The following is an 18829-nucleotide window of genomic DNA, read 5'->3' as shown; positions in this document are numbered from 1 at the left end:
GTGTGAGTGTGTGTGGATATGTTTGTTTCTAAGGGACTAGATTCCCAAGAATAAATTCTCAAGAATTACTGCTTTAAAGGATTTTATCATTTTCCCAGCTTCTGGTACATATTGTCAAATTGCTTTCCTAAAGGGCTGCACTGACTCACATTGCCATCAGCAATTACCCATTTTGCTACATCTTAACCAGAATTGCTTATTATCACTTCAATGTTTTGTAGATTTAATAGACAAAGCAGCACCAAATTGTTTCGATTTGCATGCCATTGATTAATGAAAGATGCCAATCATTTTTCCATTTTTTTTTACTCTTCCCTCTTGAAAGAACCAGGAGACCTAGGAGACCCTTTAGCCCAGTCCTCTAACACTTAGAGGCTGGGAGCCTCCAAGAAGCAGAAGGACAGTACAAGGTTACAGGAATCAGACAGGAGACCACAAGGAGATGTAATTAACCGTGTTCAGCCTTTGCTGGGTGGCAGCCGAGAGGAAAAACTGTAACAGGTAACTAAAGAATACATATACAGGGGTTCTGGCTAAACTCAAAAGGGTTACCCATCTTCTGTGGGATCTCAACAGCTCCATTTATGTGCGATGGAAATAATGTAGTTGCTTTCTCTTCCATGATCAAAAGGAGGAAATAGGAATTCATTCATGAAATTAAAGGTAGAATAATCATTCACATAGGGACCCTGTTTTAAAGCTGCTTAGTCATTAAGACTGATACCTTCCTTAATGATAGATATGGTAGAGCAGATGTTTCCTGTATCTAGTTGGTATGTTTAAGGTACTTAAATTGATGTCCCTAGTAATAGCCATCTTCATCAAAAGGTTAGTAAAAACCCATGACCTTCAAAACACTGGAGGCTTGTCCCCAGGGATTCTCCATCTTTCCTTTAATATACTTACTTCAGTTTTTCCCAGGTCTCTTCACCAAATTTCTCTATCACAAGAGATTGAAGACAGGTGTTGATAAATCCATACTAGAACACAAAACGAGAGGGAAAATAGGGATAATGAAGCATGAAATCCCCAGTTGTAGACATCTGAATGGTGTCTTTTAGGAGAACTGCAAAGGCATCTTCTGGAAGAAATGAATTACACCTTTTCCCTGTTTCTCCTGAGTTTACTTCTTTGATAGTTATGCTTTTTCTCCCAACTTAAAGGGAAGCCATTTCCATAGAGAAAACCTAAGGAGCTAAATTTGAAATCAGGCTAGAATTAGAAGAGGTTCCTTGTAGATGTTAACTAACTTGGGTTTAAATTAAAAAAAAAAAAAAAAAAAAAAAGAGGTTCCAGGTAATCGTCTCCAAAAAAGGAAATCCTTTGGTTAGAACAAAGAGTTCAAAAACACAACAGGTGCATGCGGTTGGGGGTTAGAGCTGGGGATGAGGAAGGGCACTCGTGTCATATCATGTCACAAAGGCAGTGAAAGGACAATTTTCTTTATAAAAGTGAGTCAGGGATGGGCATGTTTGTAGAAGAAGATATAAAATGTGAAGGAAAATAAAGAGAGGATAAAAACAATAATAAAGAAAGAACAATGGGCTTAACAGTTTTCTACCTGGTGTGCCCCTTAATCTGTTATCTTCCTTTTTCCCTTCTTCAGATAAAAAAAAACTTTTTAAATAAAAAAAGGGCTTATAAATACCTCTGCCTGGTGAAGGGCAGTGCAGCCATGTAGGCCACCCGTCTCCACAGCATGGGGACACCTAAACTAAGGGCTGTGGTGACTGGATTATATTTGAAAACATCAAGGGAATTCCATTTAAAAAAAAATTTTCTCTCTCACAAACATCAGGCCCAAGACTTATAAGTTTGGAGGTTTATACATGGGGATTTCTTAAAGGAAAAGAGGCCAGTGCCAACAGGAAGGAGAGGGGTCTCAGCTCTAACAGTTCTTTCTGGAAACGGAATGGACGCCATGCTTGGCTGTGTTTTCAGTTCCACAGCAAACTGTAGTCTTTTCCCTTCACTCCACCTCTTCTTGGCTCTACCTGTCCACCACATGTGTGTGACTCATTTACAAGACCACTCTGTAGTCTGCCATTCAAAGCACTCTCTAGAAGCCTCTGAATGTATGTTTCCATTATCCCTACCACTGCTGCTTTAGGATTACCCAAAATGCCTTTCTCTTCTCCCCAAATACGGAGGGCACTTCTCTGATGGTGTTTCCTGCCCTTTTGCTCTGTCACTGTGTGGCAAGCCTTGGCTCGGTTGTTGCCTTGTCTCTAGAACCCATCCCTGTTCCTCTGTCAGATACTGGCTGGCATTCCCTGTGTCCCAGATTCACCGCTGGACTCTCCTTGTCGTCATCACCACAGGGTTGTTATATTATGTTATGTATGTTATATTATGTCATATTGCATGTGCACATACATATTTCCTATTTATCTATCTACGTATCTATCACCCCCCCCACACACACACACACAAGCACGCACATCATTTTTACATATATTTTCCCCTCTCCTTTGCTAAATTACAAGTTCCTCGGGGTGTAGGTGTAATTGATCTGTATTTCAACTAAAGTACCAAGATGGTACCTGACACTGAGTAGATATTTGATACATTCTTATAGAAAAAATAAGTACTGAATGAAAGCCTCGAGTTTGAAAGCCATGAAAATTTTTAAATACCTCCAGGCATTTAAAATCAATTCAATGTTAACAAAGATAGCAACTGTTTATCCTAGCAATGTTTGCAGAAGAGTGCGGAGGCCAATGAAAATATCTTGCCTGCTGCCTAAGCCTCCTAGTGTATGACAAAGAAAACCAAGGCATAAGGGAACCCAGAGGTCTGCTGGTGGGTTATAACTGTGTGGGATAATGTATCTCAAAATTCAATGAATTTAGGGTCACTGGGACATGCACTTCAGCACTTGGTCTTAGGCGTTCAATGGTCTCTGAAGCCAGTGGCATAGATAAGCATCTGGGGGCTCCGAGCATTTAGGTCAGAGAGCAGCCCTCTCACCCTCCGCGAGTTATAAATATGCCTTTCCCTTAAATGCTACCATCGGAGGACTGTCTCTGCCCCTGGGGAGACCAAGAAGAGACAAACAACAGGCTGGTCCTGCACACGTCAGAGGTCTTTTGTATTTGCTTCTCACACACCAGCTCACAGATAGTCTCGCTAAGACATACTCTTTATACATTGGAGGGCCCGATTCGAATGGGGGAGAATGACAAATAGCACCCAAATTCTCTAACACTCAGGAACTACCACCATTAAACTAGTTAGATCGTCAAGCAGGTCGGGACGCTCATTGGCTGGCGGCATCCAAATCTTTTGAGGGCCACTTGGATAGTAGCTATGGTACCTTTAAGAAACATCAGTGTTCAAAAGAAGTAATTGTTTCCTTTTTTAAAAAAGTCAGAAAATGTTAAGTTTAGCTAAGTGTTTCTCCTGTAAAGATCTCTGCATGTTCCATATCCAATCCAGCTCCCCGGGCCTGCCATCTGTTGGCTGGGGGAGGGAGCCCCATCATGTAATACAGCCTCAGCCCAGAGAGGGGGTGCAGCTTAGAGGAAATAGCTTGCACTCTGGAGCCAGATGGCTTTCAGTCTCTGGGCCTTACAGCTTCGTGGCTTTGGGTAAATTACCTAACCTCTCTGAGCCCTGTCTGCTTAAGAGCTAAAGTGAAATAATAGTGCTTACTCTCTTGTAGTACTATTCTTAGGATTATAGAGTGATGATTCCAGCTACCCAGGTGGATAGCCACCCCCACATTTTAGCAGCTGCTTGACCCTGGACCTTCAGCAAATCTCATTCATCCGCAGTTGTTTCCTCTGGAAAATGGGATAACAGTGGCCCCTTCCTCAATGGGTTGTAGCAAGGATTAAATGAGAGCATAGGGGTGAGGCACTTAACACGTAGCGAATGCTCAGGAAACGATAGCCATTTTTCTTAGATAACAATCGGTGTTCAACAAATGGAAGACGAGGGGAAGTGAGGACAGAGGGTGCTGAGAGGGTCTTACCATGTTGCTGCAGTAGCTGCCTTCAGGCAAAAGCAGTCGTGGGGGAGCACCAAGCTCCTGACTATCAGGCAGCCCCCAATCATTCACAAGAACCCCTGGCAACCCCAGAAGCCTGTCTTGTAGCGTCTGGGCATCCACAGGGAAATCAGGAGCTGTTCACTGGCCTTCAGGCAAGGAGCTAACTGTTGAGTTCTTAGTCACCAAGGGAGCAAAAAGTAAGGCTGCCCCCACCAGCTGCTGCATGGGACCCGCAGCCAGGTTCCCCGTGGGGTGCATAACCCCATTACTAATTCCTTGGGGATTCGGCCTGAAACTTGAACTTCTCCCAGAGGTACCAACACAAAACAGCACCATGCCAGCAGCTCGGAGCCCCAGGGCCCGGAGCCAGCAGAGCCCCGCAGGGCCCCCGGGGGAGGTGACAGCCCTCACCGGTCTGCCCCCCTCATGTGGGAGAAGGCTCCGACGATGAGCACATCCTCATCATACTGGGCTCTGGGACTAATTTTTGCTTCCCACCTCATCTTGCTGCAAACTCAAAACCTTACTTGGCTCCTTCTCCCACTCAGTTCCCCCACGGAGAAGTTGGCGTCTAATTCTCTCTGACGCATTCTTTCCTAGCTTGGCCTAAGTGGGAGGCCAGGATTCCGGAAGCCCAGGAGGCTATTGCTATTGCTAAGTCATTCATCCTTTCAGGTGACAGATCACAGTCATCTATCTGTGTGGTGTCACCACGGTGAGCACCTCCGGAGTACAGAGCCTGAGATGGCGATGTGTTCTCAGGTGGCCGGTCAGGGGGCCCTGTGACCCCAGACCACTCTTAGAACCCTGAACCCGACTTTCGGGATGCCCCTGGGATCCTGCTGGAAGACTGCCTTGCAGATGGCCTTACCTTTTGAGAGTTCTTTTTAGTTCTTCTTCTTTAATTGAACCCCCTTGGACCTGGTCCAAAAATGGCCTGCCTTGACCAGAACTTGACTCTATAATATAACATGAGATTCCCTGGTGCCTTAGAGCCTTACTTGCCTCCCCATCCCCACTCCGTTCAGGCTCTGGTAACCTATTTCCTAGGGCGTCTATTTCCTCAGGGTTGTGATCAGAGGTGAGAAACACAGTCACCAACCACGTCCAAGGTGAACTGCCTACGGCAGTTCCCACAGACACGCCAGCTTTGGTGTAAAAACAAGAGTAGAAATAAATACAACAGGATCAAGGGGTTGGGTAAGCCCTTGAGGTTGCACTGCTCTGCTCTACGGAGGGTGTAGGACAGCCACATGGATGTGACACATGTCATGGCAGCATCTCATGAGCCTACCATGCCAGGCGCGGAGGCGTTCCTCTGAGACGAATGCCCAGACATCTGGCATGCCCTCCTTAAAGCACAAAGCATCTTTATCTTTGTACCCCCCACACCCAGCACATACAGTCAAATTCCAAACGATGTTGAAAGATCTCTCCCCTCTCAGCAGGCTCTCCTTCCCCACCCCCACTCAGATCCATCTCCCGTCTTGCCTCCCCCTCTTTCTGCAGCCCCCTTAGAAAGCTCTCCTTGCCTCCCCACCCAGCAGGCCTTTTGGGCTCCCTTGTCTGTCACCCTCCTCCTGTCTTCCTCACACTATCCCCTCCATGGAAAGACCTAATAGACAGACGGGTACTTATTTAAGACCCTTCTTCCTTTCTGCCATGGAGACTGCTTGTTCTCAAAAGCTGCCCTTTCTCTGTGCTATTCCTGTGTGGAAGGAACATGTGCTCAGGAGGAGAAAAAAAGGCTCTGGAAGAGGTGATTTCCATAATTATGCTTCCCAAGCCTCTGCCACCATTCAGCTGACAGTCTTCTTTCTCCCCTGCCAAGTGGGCTTGCTCTGGCTCTCTCTTTTGCACCCCCAGCCCTCAACCCTGCTTTTTCAAACACGCCAGCACTCTTACATTTCACAATAAGTAAATGGTTAAAAAAAAAAATCTCCATTTTCTTTCTCACGCAGCAGATGGCAGGTCTCAGGAACTTGGTGGAAATTAGGCTTTCTGATTTTCTAATAAATTTCAGTATCTCACACAAAAAGCACAAGCTCATTCCGATTCTGATGTTAAGTGCCATATGGCATATCATTCGTGGGCTGTGGCAGCTTCGTCCTCAAGGGTAACAAGGAAGGGGCGATCTTTCCTAGAACAACGAGATTGAGCTTGTATGGACCAATTGGATTCCTTGGCGAATACCATTTGATAATAATATTGTATATGGCAGTGAAGCGATTATCTCTCTTGTATGGTATGTGTTAATTTTCACTGCCAGTTTTCCTAATTACAACCGCCACCCAAAGGACTACTTTTTGTAAATACTCTGTAAACATTTGAAAAGACATAGGCAGTGTATGCGTGGAGAAAAACGTCCCTGGATGTTGAAACTGCCTGAAAAGTTGGCTGACGTTTTATATGTTTTTCAATTGCATGGACAGCCCAGTGAGGAACTTCCCTCCTCTCTTCCATGACAAAAGGGGCTCCTACCCTGTCATTGTTGTTCTGGGGGCCACTTCTCACTGCTATTTCTTTTGGTCTTCAGGGTGCAGTTCGGTGAGCTTTGACAAGTGTCTACACCTGTGTAGTTCACAGAATCCCACCGACATAAAAAGACAAACCTTCTCCAGCATCACATACCTCATACCTTCTCAATCAGCCCCACCACCCGCAATTACTGTTCTGATGATCCTCATAGATTAGTTTTGCTGGCTCTTGAACTTCAGAACTTCATACAAATTAAGTCATGCAGCATGTTCTCTTCTGCATCTGGCTTCTTAACTTTTAGCCCATTTGGTGCATTGAAGAAACTCATTCCCCAAGTTAGACGTCTGTCTGTAAATGCATGCTCCTTTACACATCTTCTGTGACCCACAGTGAGGCCCTGTAAGACACTCTCATCTCTTGTGGTCTACAGTCTGTGACTTATGTGTAACGAGAAGCACAAGTTTTCATTTTGCACATGACAAGGGGGAAGGTGAGATACCATAGGGAGTTTACTAGACCAATCTGTACAGTTTGAGGAAAAAGCCGCAAGAAGCAAAGGAAAGAGGATGTGGGAGGAAGGTTTTTCTCTGATAAAATATCACCATTATCTGGTTTGTGTTTGTTTTTGCATTTCTAGGGGTGTAGCTGCCTTACTTTTGGTGAGCCCAAGAGGGAGAAACTGGCATTAGCTAGTATTCACCTGGCTTGCTAAGAGGCACTGGAACATAGAAGAGATAAACTTTGATGTGAGTGCATCAGAGAGACCGAGGAGGAATTTCAGTATCAGCCCAAGGTACAGGGTGCTCTGTCGGAGGGGTGAGTTCTGCATCGCTTTCCTTTACTCACACCATGGGTGCCGCGACGTTGGCCTTGATTTCCTCCCAGTGGGACTAATATCTCATTGACAGCCTGAGGTAGAGATTACTTGGCTACAGGTAGGGCTGTGAAACAGAGCCAGATTTCTTTCAGGCATATTTTCATATTTGGAATTTTAGCATACGGCAGCTGAATAGGGTACTTAGCAATAAGAATCTTCAGGAAAATATTTCCAGAAGACAGGGTGATGGCTTTTTTTTTTTTTTTTGGCAGTTTTATTGAGGAATAATTGGCATACATCACAATAGAAGTTTAAGGTATACAGCATGATGGGATGATTTATATATCATCTGATATGATCACCACAATAGGGTCAGCTAACAGCCAGTTCTCATAGAGATACAATAAAAAGAAGAAAATAAAAAAGGAAAACAATTTTCTTCTTGTGATGATAACTCACAGGATATACTCCTTGAACAATTTTCCTATATGCTGTCTAGCAGTGTTAGTTACCATCATCATGTTGTAACTTACACCCCTAATGCTTATTTATCTTATAACTGAAATTTGTACCTTTGGACCACCTTCTTCTTCCAGTTTCGCCTCCCTCCATCCTCCACTTTTGGTAATCATTAAGTCTAATCTCCTTTTCTAGGAGGTTTTTTTTTGTTGTTTTTTTTTTAAGATTTTACATATATGTGAGATCATACAGTATTTGTCTTTCTTTGTCTGGCTTATTTCACATAGCTTAATGCCATATTAGGACGATCCATGTTTTTGCAAATGTTAGGATTTCCTTGTTTTTAATGTTTGAGTAATATTCCAGGGTGTGTGTGTGTGTGTGTGTGTGTGTATACACAACACAACTTCTTTACCCACTCATCCATTGATGGACACTTAGGTTGTTTCCATGAGTTGGCCATTGTAAATAATGCTGCTATGAACAGCAGGGCTCAGTTATCTTTTCAAGTTATTGTTTTCATATCCATTGGATATATTCCCAGAAATGGAATTGCTGGATGATTTGGTAGTACCATTTTTAATTTTTTGAGGATTCTCCATACTGTTTTCCACTGAAGCTCTACAGGTTCCCATTAGCCTCATCCTCGCCGGCATTTATCACCCCCTGTCTTTTTGATAATAGCCATTCTAACAGACATGAGGTGCTACCTCACTGTGGTTTTAATTTGCATTTCCCTGTCGCTTAGTGGTGTTCAGCATCTTTCCAGGTACCTGTTGGCCTTTTATACATCTTCTTTGGCAAAGTGTCTCTTCAGATCCTTCGCCCATTTTTTAATTGGATTGTTTGGGTTTTTTCCTATTGAGTTGTATGAATTCTTTATATATTTTGGATATTAACCCTTTATCAGATGTATAGTTTGCAAATATTTTTTCCCATGCTGCAGGCTGTCTTTTCACTTGGTTGATGACTTCTTTTGCTGTGCTTTTTAGTTTGATGTCGTTTCTCTTGTTCATTTTTTATTTTGTTGTTTGTGTTTAAGGGTTTTAAATGTCACATCGAAAAACATTATCACCAAGACCCATGTCAAGGTGCTTTGTTCCTATGTTTTCTTCTAGGAGTTTCATGATTTCAGGTATTACATATAAGTCTTCAATCCATTTGAGTAAATTTTGTGGGTGGCGTGGAATGTAGATCCATTTTCATCCCTGTACATGTGAATATCCAGTTATCCCAGCACCATTTATAGAAAAGACTGTCTTTTCTCCATTAAGTACTCTTGGCTCCCTTGTCAAATATCAGTTGACTATACATGCTTGGGTTTATTTCTGGGCTCTTGATTCTGTTTCATGGGCTTATTTGTCTGTTTTTATGCCAATACCATACTGTTCTGATGACTATAGCTTTATAGTAGAGCTTGAAGTCAGGAAATGTGATGCCTCCTGTTCTGCTCATCTTTCTTGGGATTTCTTTAGCAATTTGGGGTTTTTGGTGGTTCCATGTAAGCTTTAGGAGTGTTTTTCTCCTTTTGTAAAAAATGCCATTGGAATCTTGACAAGGATTTCATTGAATCTATAGATGGGTTTTGGTAGTATTCACATTTTAACAGTATTATTTCTTCAAATCCATGAACATAGTCAATCTTTCCATTTATTTGTGTTTTTTTTTTATTTCTTTCATCAGTGTCTTGTAGTTTTCAAAGTAGAGATCTTTCATTTCTTTCAATTTATTCCTATATATTTTATTATTTTTGGTGCTATTGTAAATGAAATGAATTTATTTCTTTTTCAGAAAATTTATTGTTAGCATATAGAAATGTTACTGATTTTTGTATGCTAGTTTTATATCCTACAACTTTACTGAATTCATTGATTAAGTCTAATAGATTTTTAGTTGAGTCTTTCGAATTTTCTATATATAAAATATCATCTGCAAATAGACACAATTTTACTTCTGCCTTTTCAATTCGAATTCCTTTTATTTCCTTTTATTCTTTATAATTTCCCTATTATTATTATTGTTATTGTTATTTTATTTACATATTTTTACCTGTCATTTCTTTTTCTTGCCTGGTTGCTATCGCTAGGACTTTCAGTACTATGTTGAAGAAGAGTGTTGAGAGTAGATATCCTTGTCCTGTTCCTGATATTAAAAGAAGTTTTTAGCCTTTAACCATTGGGCATGATGTTAGCTGTGGTCTTTCATATATGCCTTTATTATGTTGAAATATATTCCTTCTGTCCTAATTTGTTGAGAGATTTTATCATGAATGAATGTTGAATTTTTCAAATGCTTCTTCTGTGTCTCTTGAGATGATTATATAATTCTTTTGTTTCAATCTGTTAATTTGATGTGTCATATTGATTTGCATATTTTGAACGATACTTGCATGCCAGGAATCAGTCCCTCTTAATCATGGTGTATGATCCTTTTAATGTGCTGCTAAATTCAATTTGCCAATATTTTATTGATAATTTTTACATCTATATATATCAAGGATATTGACCTGTAGTATGTGTGTATGTATGTATGTATGTATGTATGTATTTTTCTGATAGTGTCCTTTTCTGGTTTGGGTATCAGGATGGTGCTGGCCTCATAAAATGAGTTTGGATGTGTTCCCTCCTCTTCAATATGTTAGAAGAGTTTGAAAAATGTTGTTGTTAATTTTTATTTAAATGTTTGGTAGAATTAACCAGTGAAGCCATTGGGCCCTGGGCTTTTCTCCATTAGGAGAATTTTTATTACTGATTTAATCTCCTTACTAGTAATTGGTCTATTCAGATTTTCTATTTCTTCATTTCTTTCTATTCTATTCCTTTCTTTCTTCAGTCTCAGTTAAGTTGTATATTTCTAAGAATTTGTCCATTTCTTCTAGGTTGTCTAGTTTGTTAGTATACAGTTATTTGTGTCATCTCTTATGACCCTTTGAATTTCTGTGGTATTGATTATAATGTCTCGTTTCATTTAGAATTTTGTTGATTTGAGCCCTTTCGTTTTCCCCCCTTGGTTAGTCTAGTTAAGGCTTTGTCAATTTTTTTTTATCTTTTCAAAGAACCAATTTACAGTTTGGTTAATCTTTCTATTTTGTTTTCCATTTTCTTTCATTTATTTCTGCTCTAATCTTTATTATTTCCTTTTTTCTGCTAACTTTAAGCTCAGTTGTTCTTCTTTTTCTAGATCCTTAAGTCATAGAGTTATGTTGTTTACTGGGGATCTCTCTTGCCTCTTGATGTAGGTATTTATTGCTATGAACTTCCCTCTTAGTACTGCTTTTGCTGCATCCCACAAGAACTTGTATGCTATGCTTCCATTTTCATTTGTCATGGTTTATTTCTAAATATTCACAATAAGTGCTTGTTGACTTCTTGTCATGCAAGCTGTGATAGTAATAGCTCACTCTACCAAGCCTCACTATGTGCCCAAGCATGAACTACATGAAATTGCTGTTCCTGTGGGCCAAAAACTTGAATACTGGCAATCTCATTTGGTTCCACTTAATATTATTTCATTCTTACCACAATCCTATAAAGTAGGTCCTATTATCATGAACTCCCTTAAAAGTGACAACAATGAGGTACAGAGAAAGTTAAGTAGCTTCCTTGAGGCTCCAAAACTAGTTAATGTCAGAGCTGGTATTCAAACTCAGGCCCAAGTCTCTATAACCTCCAAGAAAATAATTAAAATAGTGGGTAATAATCCCTTTCGGTTTTTACTTATTTATTTTATTTATTTATTTATTTATTTATTTATTTATTTATTTAGATCCTTAAGTCATAGAATTGAAATGGTGGGTAATAATCCCATTCTTTTTTTCAGCAGCTGAGGGCTGTCTTGAAGTCAGGTGGTATCTTCAGAAAAATCTTTTTCTAAAAAAGTCAAACTCTGGCCCATGGGGGCCCCCTTTCTTTCATCTGCTACACTGGTAGATGACATTTTACTTTGGACCTGGAATTAGTGCAGTGTTGTGGGGGAAAAAAACAAAAACAAAAACAAAACAACCTGGAAAATGGGCTCTTGCGTGTAGAACTCTTGGTCTTTCCATTTGGGACCAGAGCCTTCCCCTTAGAACTGGGGAAAACGGCAAGAGCTGAGCCTTTTCCTCAGTGAACCCTGTGCTTTCTGGCAATGGTGCCTGTGCCCTTCTAAGAGGGCATGCTTCTTTCTCTTTCTGTTTGAATTTCAAACCTTCAGGGATAGGGAAAGAGGACCAACAGAATTACTAGGCGTGAAGTGCCACCATGTGGCCAAATGATCACATACCAACAGCCTGCTGTATCATTGTCCTGCTGTAGGGAGGCCATGGTATGTGGCTTTGAATGGCCACAAATCCAGATCAAGTGGAGGAACACAGCTCAGAAGACTGGACTCAGCTCTCCGTCCTCCCTCTGGGACTGGTTCCCAAGGCATGGATTAATCATGAAAATGTCGTTTGTCTTCCCCAAACAGCAGTCCCCCTCAATGTAATACGGAGCTGTGATTTTCAGGGGGTGGAACTCCAGGAACTGCAAAGTGAAGACAAGTTTACCTTTACAAATCACATACAGAAGCCAGGCAAGCCTGGAGATGAGGAGTCAAACCAAACGATAGCTCTGACACTCCTTTGAAGGCTCCTTTAAGACCAAATTCAGCAGACTTCAAATGTAACCTGATCTATGCTTCCATTTAATCTGGGGGAAAGCTGCAAATAAATGGGATGATCTGGAGGCCATATGTAAAGGGAGCATGACAATAAAGGATTGTCACATTGTAATAACTTATATATTGATATTTTCCAAGAGCTCATAGTAATTTTTTCTAGCGTTTATTTGTTTTTGAGAGAGAAAGAGCACAAGTGGGGGGAGAGGCAGGGAGAGGTGGAGACAGAGGATCTGAAGCAGGCTCTGTGCTGAGGGCAGAGAGAAAGCCCGACGCAGGGCTCGAACTCATGAACCCGAGATCACGACCGAAGCCCAAGTTGCATGTTTAACTGACTGAGCTGCACAGGCACCCCTTAACTGCAGTATTTATGGTGTGCTTGCTGTGTGCGGGACACTGTGCGGAGTACTCTATGTGCATTGTCGTATTAGGTGCTCATACACCCCGTGAGGGAGTCACGCGTGCTGTGATACTTTACAACCAGGACACTGAGGCGGAAAGCAGTCAAGCGTCACGTCCAAGGCCAACCATCTGCTGGGTGGGGGAGCTGAGAGTCCGGCTAGACCTCTGACTCAAGAGCACATTTCCATCCTCATGTTGATTCAGTGCTGCCTTCTTCCAAACGGTTATTTCAGGAGGCTAGACTACCTCTAATCCAGTCTTGAAAATTTTTAGAATTTCTCTTTTATAGCTATTTTCAGGGTGTGTGGCAGAATTTTAGACTCTTCGAAGGGATGGCAAATCATCACCCGTTAATATGCCCGTAGTTAATAATTACTGTCTGGCAGGCCCTTTAACCCTCATCACAACACTGCAAGTTAAGAGCTAGTATTATCATGCCCAATTCACGTTTGAGAAAAATGAGGCCCAGGGAGCCCAAGTCGCTGGCCTGCTTTTCCACCCGGGCCTGCATGGTCTGCAGAGGGCCACAGGGTGAGAGCGGGTCTTGCTCGTTGGAGAAGGAGGTGTGAGGGCCTGATGCCACCCCCTGCCCACTCACCCATCACCACCACCCACCCCCCCCACCCGCCCCCTGACACTGGCTGCCAGCGAGATCCTTGAAACTCTGGTCTGTTACCCTCCACTGCCTCTCAGGACCACTGGAGTTTTAAATTTTTTTTTTTTTTTCAACGTTTATTCATTTTGGGACAGAGAGAGACAGAGCACGAACGGGGGAGGGGCAGAGAGAGAGGGAGACACAGAATCGGAAACAGGCTCCAGGCTCTGAGCCATCAGCCCAGAGCCTGACGCGGGGCTCGAACTCCCGGACCAGGAGATCGTGACCTGGCTGAAGTCGGACGCCTAACCGACTGCGCCACCCAGGCGCCCCCCACTGGAGTTTTAGAAAGAGCCAGAAAGAATCTGGAGCTGGGCTTTATGAGTAGGGTCAGTGAGCTCTCTGGATGTAGACGGTACCATTTTGAATCAAGGTCAAGACTATTCTTCTCACCTGACTTTGGCGCATGCCCTGCTGGCCCTGCACCACCCCCCTCCGCTGTCTATGCTCCGTCCCCCCAAACGTGGAGCATTTTCTTCACCTCATGAGCATGCTTTCCCTCACACCACACGGGCTCCGTCTCTTCTGGGCCTCTAAATATTGGGGTCTCCAGCGGATCCTTCACCTCACCTCCTTTCAGATCTCCACGGGGTATCTTGGTGACTGCAGCTCCCCGTGGCTTCAGATTCTGTCTCTATGGCACCACTTCCCAGTTTTGCACCCCTAGATCCAGCCACTCCCCTGAGCTCCACCCAGAGTGACTGATTCCCCAGCTGGAAGTACACAGAAGGCTCTAAGTTAATACATCCAAGAGATGACTTTTGGTTACCGCCCCCCAAAACCCCCCTGCTAACCAGCCCCTCTGTCAATCAGCTTAATAAAGGGTATCTGTGGTCACTTGCACCTCAAGAGAGAGCCCCGTGTCTCTATATCCGGTTCGCGGCAAGCCTAAATACCCACCTGTCCTGCTTCAGAGTCTCTCTAACCCAGTCCTCTGTAGCAGCCCACTCCCCCCATCCAGGCAGCCAGCGACGTCTCTTGTCCGGCCCACTGCAGAGTGACCCAGCTGCTGTCCCAAGTTGTCCCTCTGAGCCCTTAAGGCAGATCCCCACCCAACGGCCACAATCCTCTTTTAAAAACGAAATCAGAAGCTGCTACTCTCCCGTTCAGAACCACCCAGTACATTTCTTCCTGCCTCCTCAAGACCCCCTCCCTGATGCCATCCTGCCCCTGGGCCTTTGTACAGACTCCCTCCTTGGCCTGACCAGCCCTTCCCCTGGTCTTACTTAATCCGTCTCTCATTCAGGGCCCTGTTCAAGCATCACCACCTCTGAGAGGCTTTCTCTGACTAAAAACCCCCCACCTTCTGCTCATCTACTCTCTAGCCCATTCTCTATTCTACTTCCCATCATTTATCATTACCTGACACGTTATTACATTTGAATATATGCATATAATGTATGCTGGCTTATTGCCTGCACACCTCTCCCACCAAATTTCTAAGCTCTGAAGGTAGGGATCTAGTCTTAGTGTTCTACTCTCAGGGTCTGGGAGAGTTCTGAGCATATATGGGTACTCAGTATAACTTGCGAATAAATCAGTGATGTCTTTGAACTCCCTCCAGTGCCATACTCCCTCCAGCACAGATCCTTTGCCCATGACATTTCCTCAGCCTGAATCCCTCTCTACAGCCCCCAACCCTTTATATTCTGATGCCTCCTATCCCCCTAAAGATCTCAGCTCACTTCATTTCATTCATTTATGCAATCTGTCAATCAGCCACTCAGTCAACAAACAGTTGTTGGTGTAGGCACTCTTCTTGACGCAGGGGATAGAGCATGAACAGAATAGACTATGCTACTGCCCTCATGGAGCTCACAATTTAATGGGGGCAAGCGTGCGTATGTGAATGTATATGAGTGAGTATGTGTGAGTGTGTATATGTGTGCGTGTGTGTATAATCACGTGTTAGATCATAGTAAACACAGCGCAGCCAGCTGATCCATGGTAGAGATTAAGAGCAGTGATAGTTGAGGGGCACCTGCATGGCCCAGTCAGTTAAACATCCAACTTTGGCTCCGGTTCATGGGTTTGAGTCCCATGTCAGGCTCCATGCTAACAGTGCAGAGCCTGCTTGGGATTCTCTCTCCCTCCCTTCCTCCCTCCCCCTCCCCAACTCCTGCTTTCTCTCTCTCTCAAAATAAATAAATAAGCTTTAATTAAAAAAAAAAAATAGCAGTGATAGTTGAGATAGGGTGGTCAAGAAGACCTCTCTGAGGAGGTGACATTTGAGTATTTGAGTAGGACAAGTGAAGCCATATGGGATCTAGAAAGCCCTCCCCAAGTCACTCAGACGCCCCAACCAGCTCACACGCCCCCCCTTACAAGTTCCCTGTGACACCACGGGCCTCCCTCCCGGCACTTACCACAATTCTGATCCATGGTACTGCTGTAATCCTTTGATTAAGGTCTGTCTCTCCCACCAAACTGGAAGCTCCATGAGAGACTATTTATGTTCTGTCCCCAGACATAGGGTGGGACATAGTACATGCTCAACATTCTTTGTCAAATGACAAACAAATGGATAAATGAACACAGGAATTCCCCCGAGAGAATGACCGGCAGGCTTTGACATCCTCCATGGCCTGGGAGGTCAACCAAAATGGCTTCATACATTTATTTACACCCTGTGTCTGCCCAAACCCTCCCCTCACCACCACCACGCTCCTCATGCCCCTTTCAAGAGAGCTGCCCTGACCCAGGGTGTTGATGAGGAACAGGGGGGTCTAGGGCACCCTGTGTTTGATGCGGGTGGGGGGGTGCCTACCACAGCTGGAAACAGATACCACCTGAGAACGCATGTGAACCGCACAGGGACCGTGGGCAAGATCTACCACAGAAGTCAGATCTGGGGCCTGAGATCCTCTCTTCCTGAAGCTATGGGAAGTTTGGATTGGTTTAATCCCACAGCCTTTCAGGGGCCATTCTCCAGGCTCACCACTCCCCCCCCCCCCACCCCCATAACTGTATTGCATCATCTGAGGCTTCTGCTCTCTACGCTTCGGCTCAAGAACAAGATAACACTCAATTCTTTTCCCCCATCTGATCAATTCTACTTGACATCTATCAATGTAGCCTTCCATGGATGCTCAGTAAAAACCTTGCCCTTCAGTCAAGGGCATCCCCTTGCTGGCCACTACCATGTCTGTGACTTTCCTAATACCTGTCCTTTTGCATGAAATGACAGTCTTTAGCAATCTTCTGCCAGAGACTAAAGCCATCTTTCAAGAGAACCTCTCCTGTGAAGTTCTCCCTGACGTCTTGAGCTAAATGGGCTTCTGCTTTTGCAGAGCTATTCTTATGGGTGGCAGAGGTGCTCCATGAAGCAGTAAGTGCTCAGCACCATTTTATCCGTGTTTGTCCTAACTTCCCCCGTTGAGTTGCCGATTACCAAAGGAGAGAAAGTGTGTCTTATGCTATTTTGCTCGATATACAGCTTAATAAGGACTTGATAGATTCATCTAGCCTTGAAGGACTAGAATACGCTGTGGTTCCATGTGTGGTGGACTGAATGATGGCCTCCCCATGATGGCTGCATCCTAACCCCCAGAAACTGTGAATGTCCCCTTAGATGGCAAAAGGGACTTTGTAGATTTGATTCAGTTAAGGTTTTTGAGACAGGGAGACGATCCTGGGTCATCCAGGTGGGACTGATGTAATCACAAAGGTCCTTAAGAGGGACAAGCAAGAGATCAGAGTGAGTAGCTGGAGATGTGAAGACAGAAGCAGAAGGTGCAGGTGATGTCAAGCAGGGCCCACAAGCCAGGGTATGTGGGCATCCTCTGGAAACTGGAAAGGCAAGGGGACGGATGATCCCCTCAAAGCCTCCAGAAGGAATCAACTCTGCTCACACCTTGATTTATCCCAGTCGGGCTGATTATAGTTCTCCAGACTCTAAGGGAATAAAGCCCCTGCATTTGTGGTCATTGTTACAACAGCAGGAGGAAATGAATTCACCATGAAAGGGCCATCCGTGATGACACGAACGTGCCTCCTGTTAGAACCACCTGGAAGCCATGTTCTCTGTGGCAGAGCTACCCTTCAGAGTTGGGTATACACCATTCAAACTAAACTCCCATGTATCTTCCTGCATGAACAAGACATTTTGTGGTGGGAGCTAGAAAACAAAGCCTGAAGTATAAGTCCATTGCCAGGAGCTCACATCCTCTTTTTTGGACAGAGGTCTAGAGATAGGTAGATTTCCATAAATCAAAACTGAGACAATCCTGGGAAAGCTGTAGCCACTACCATTGTTTCTCAAGGAGCAGCTGATTGAATAACTGCTCAATTCGTGGGGGAAGAGAATCAATCACATCAGCTGATTTTACTGAATTGACTTTTATTGCCATGAATTTTATTTCTCTTAAGACCTCGGTAGACACTATCTCAGGATTCCCTAGACAAAGCCCAGATCCTGCAGTTTATCGCCAATTTCAAATACCTAAAATCATCCCAAAGACACGCCAGCCTTCTGTTTCTGAATCATGGAATTTTTCAGGCAGTCTGTGTATAGTCTCATTAAAGACAAAAATATACAAAATGGGAAGCAAAAGAGAAAAGCATGGCTTCGTGTCCCATAAGCAATAAATGCTAAAAGAAAAAAAAAATCAAGACTCCAAACATCCTTTCTGTCCTGTTTATTTTTTTTCTTATCTGTAAAAGCAAAATGTACACAAAGTCTTCACCACATAATGTCAGGGTCGAATCTATGACAAACTGTAGTTTGATAAGAGGCAGGGTAAAGAGACCTTCATTCTGAACTTATCCTTAGCAGTGAACTTTTATTTGTGGGGCTTCAAAACAAGGCCACATTTGGGGAAAAGGAAGATACGTGGCAATATTAACTTGGTGTGCTTTAATGCAGTTTATAAAACAAATCTCCCAAACATTTATTTTTCAGCCAAGCTTCTGGCTAGAGTGGGCTTAGGATAAGCAACAAAATGAAAGAGATCTCCCAAACATTGACCTTGGCACTCAAAAGGAAAATAATAATAAAGACAAGTATTAAAACATTTCCAGTATATTTTCATCCGAAATGTGTTGATATAAAATGGCTAAGAATGCCACATAATTTTTAGGTTTTTTTTTCTCATAGGAGTTTTAAATACTTAGATTCAGATAGTCAAGTTCACATAAATAAAACATTCTTTATAACAAACTGAACAGTACAACCATCATTACATGGGCCTGGCAGAAAGAAAGCTCTATTCAGTTCTCAGAGTGACCTTAGCCTAGAGCGTCTTGGGCTTAATTTAGATTATTGGTTTGTCCTAGTCTGTCTCCCTCCTTTACCCCCAAGAGCACTCTGGCATTTCATGAGCATGTACCAACTGGACAATTTCTTTCTTTATAAGAAAACACCAGAAGAAGTAATAGGAATGAACAG

The 18829-nt window shown here is 43.4% G+C and overlaps 1 long non-coding RNA gene across 3 annotated transcripts in view; it reads left to right on the top strand.

Moving 5' to 3' along the window:
- The window catches only part of LOC123597023, a 47716-nt gene that overhangs the window by 6327 nt on the left and 22560 nt on the right, over positions 1-18829 (top strand). For 2 of the 3 annotated variants that reach the window (XR_006711921.1, XR_006711919.1), the window contains exons 3-5: positions 1-501; positions 7110-7288; positions 18344-18420. The exon at positions 1-501 is cut by the window's left edge and continues 982 nt beyond it. This is a non-coding gene — a long non-coding RNA (uncharacterized LOC123597023). Of the gene's footprint in view, positions 502-7109; positions 7289-18343; positions 18421-18829 lie in introns of those variants that run through there. The other variant, XR_006711920.1, reaches the window with a different exon arrangement.

Source organism: Leopardus geoffroyi, chromosome A1, assembly GCF_018350155.1.
Source record: "Leopardus geoffroyi isolate Oge1 chromosome A1, O.geoffroyi_Oge1_pat1.0, whole genome shotgun sequence".
NCBI lineage: Eukaryota > Metazoa > Chordata > Mammalia > Carnivora > Felidae > Leopardus > Leopardus geoffroyi.
Note: the sequence above shows the minus strand (reverse complement) of the source record. Positions and strands in the feature narration are given on the sequence as shown.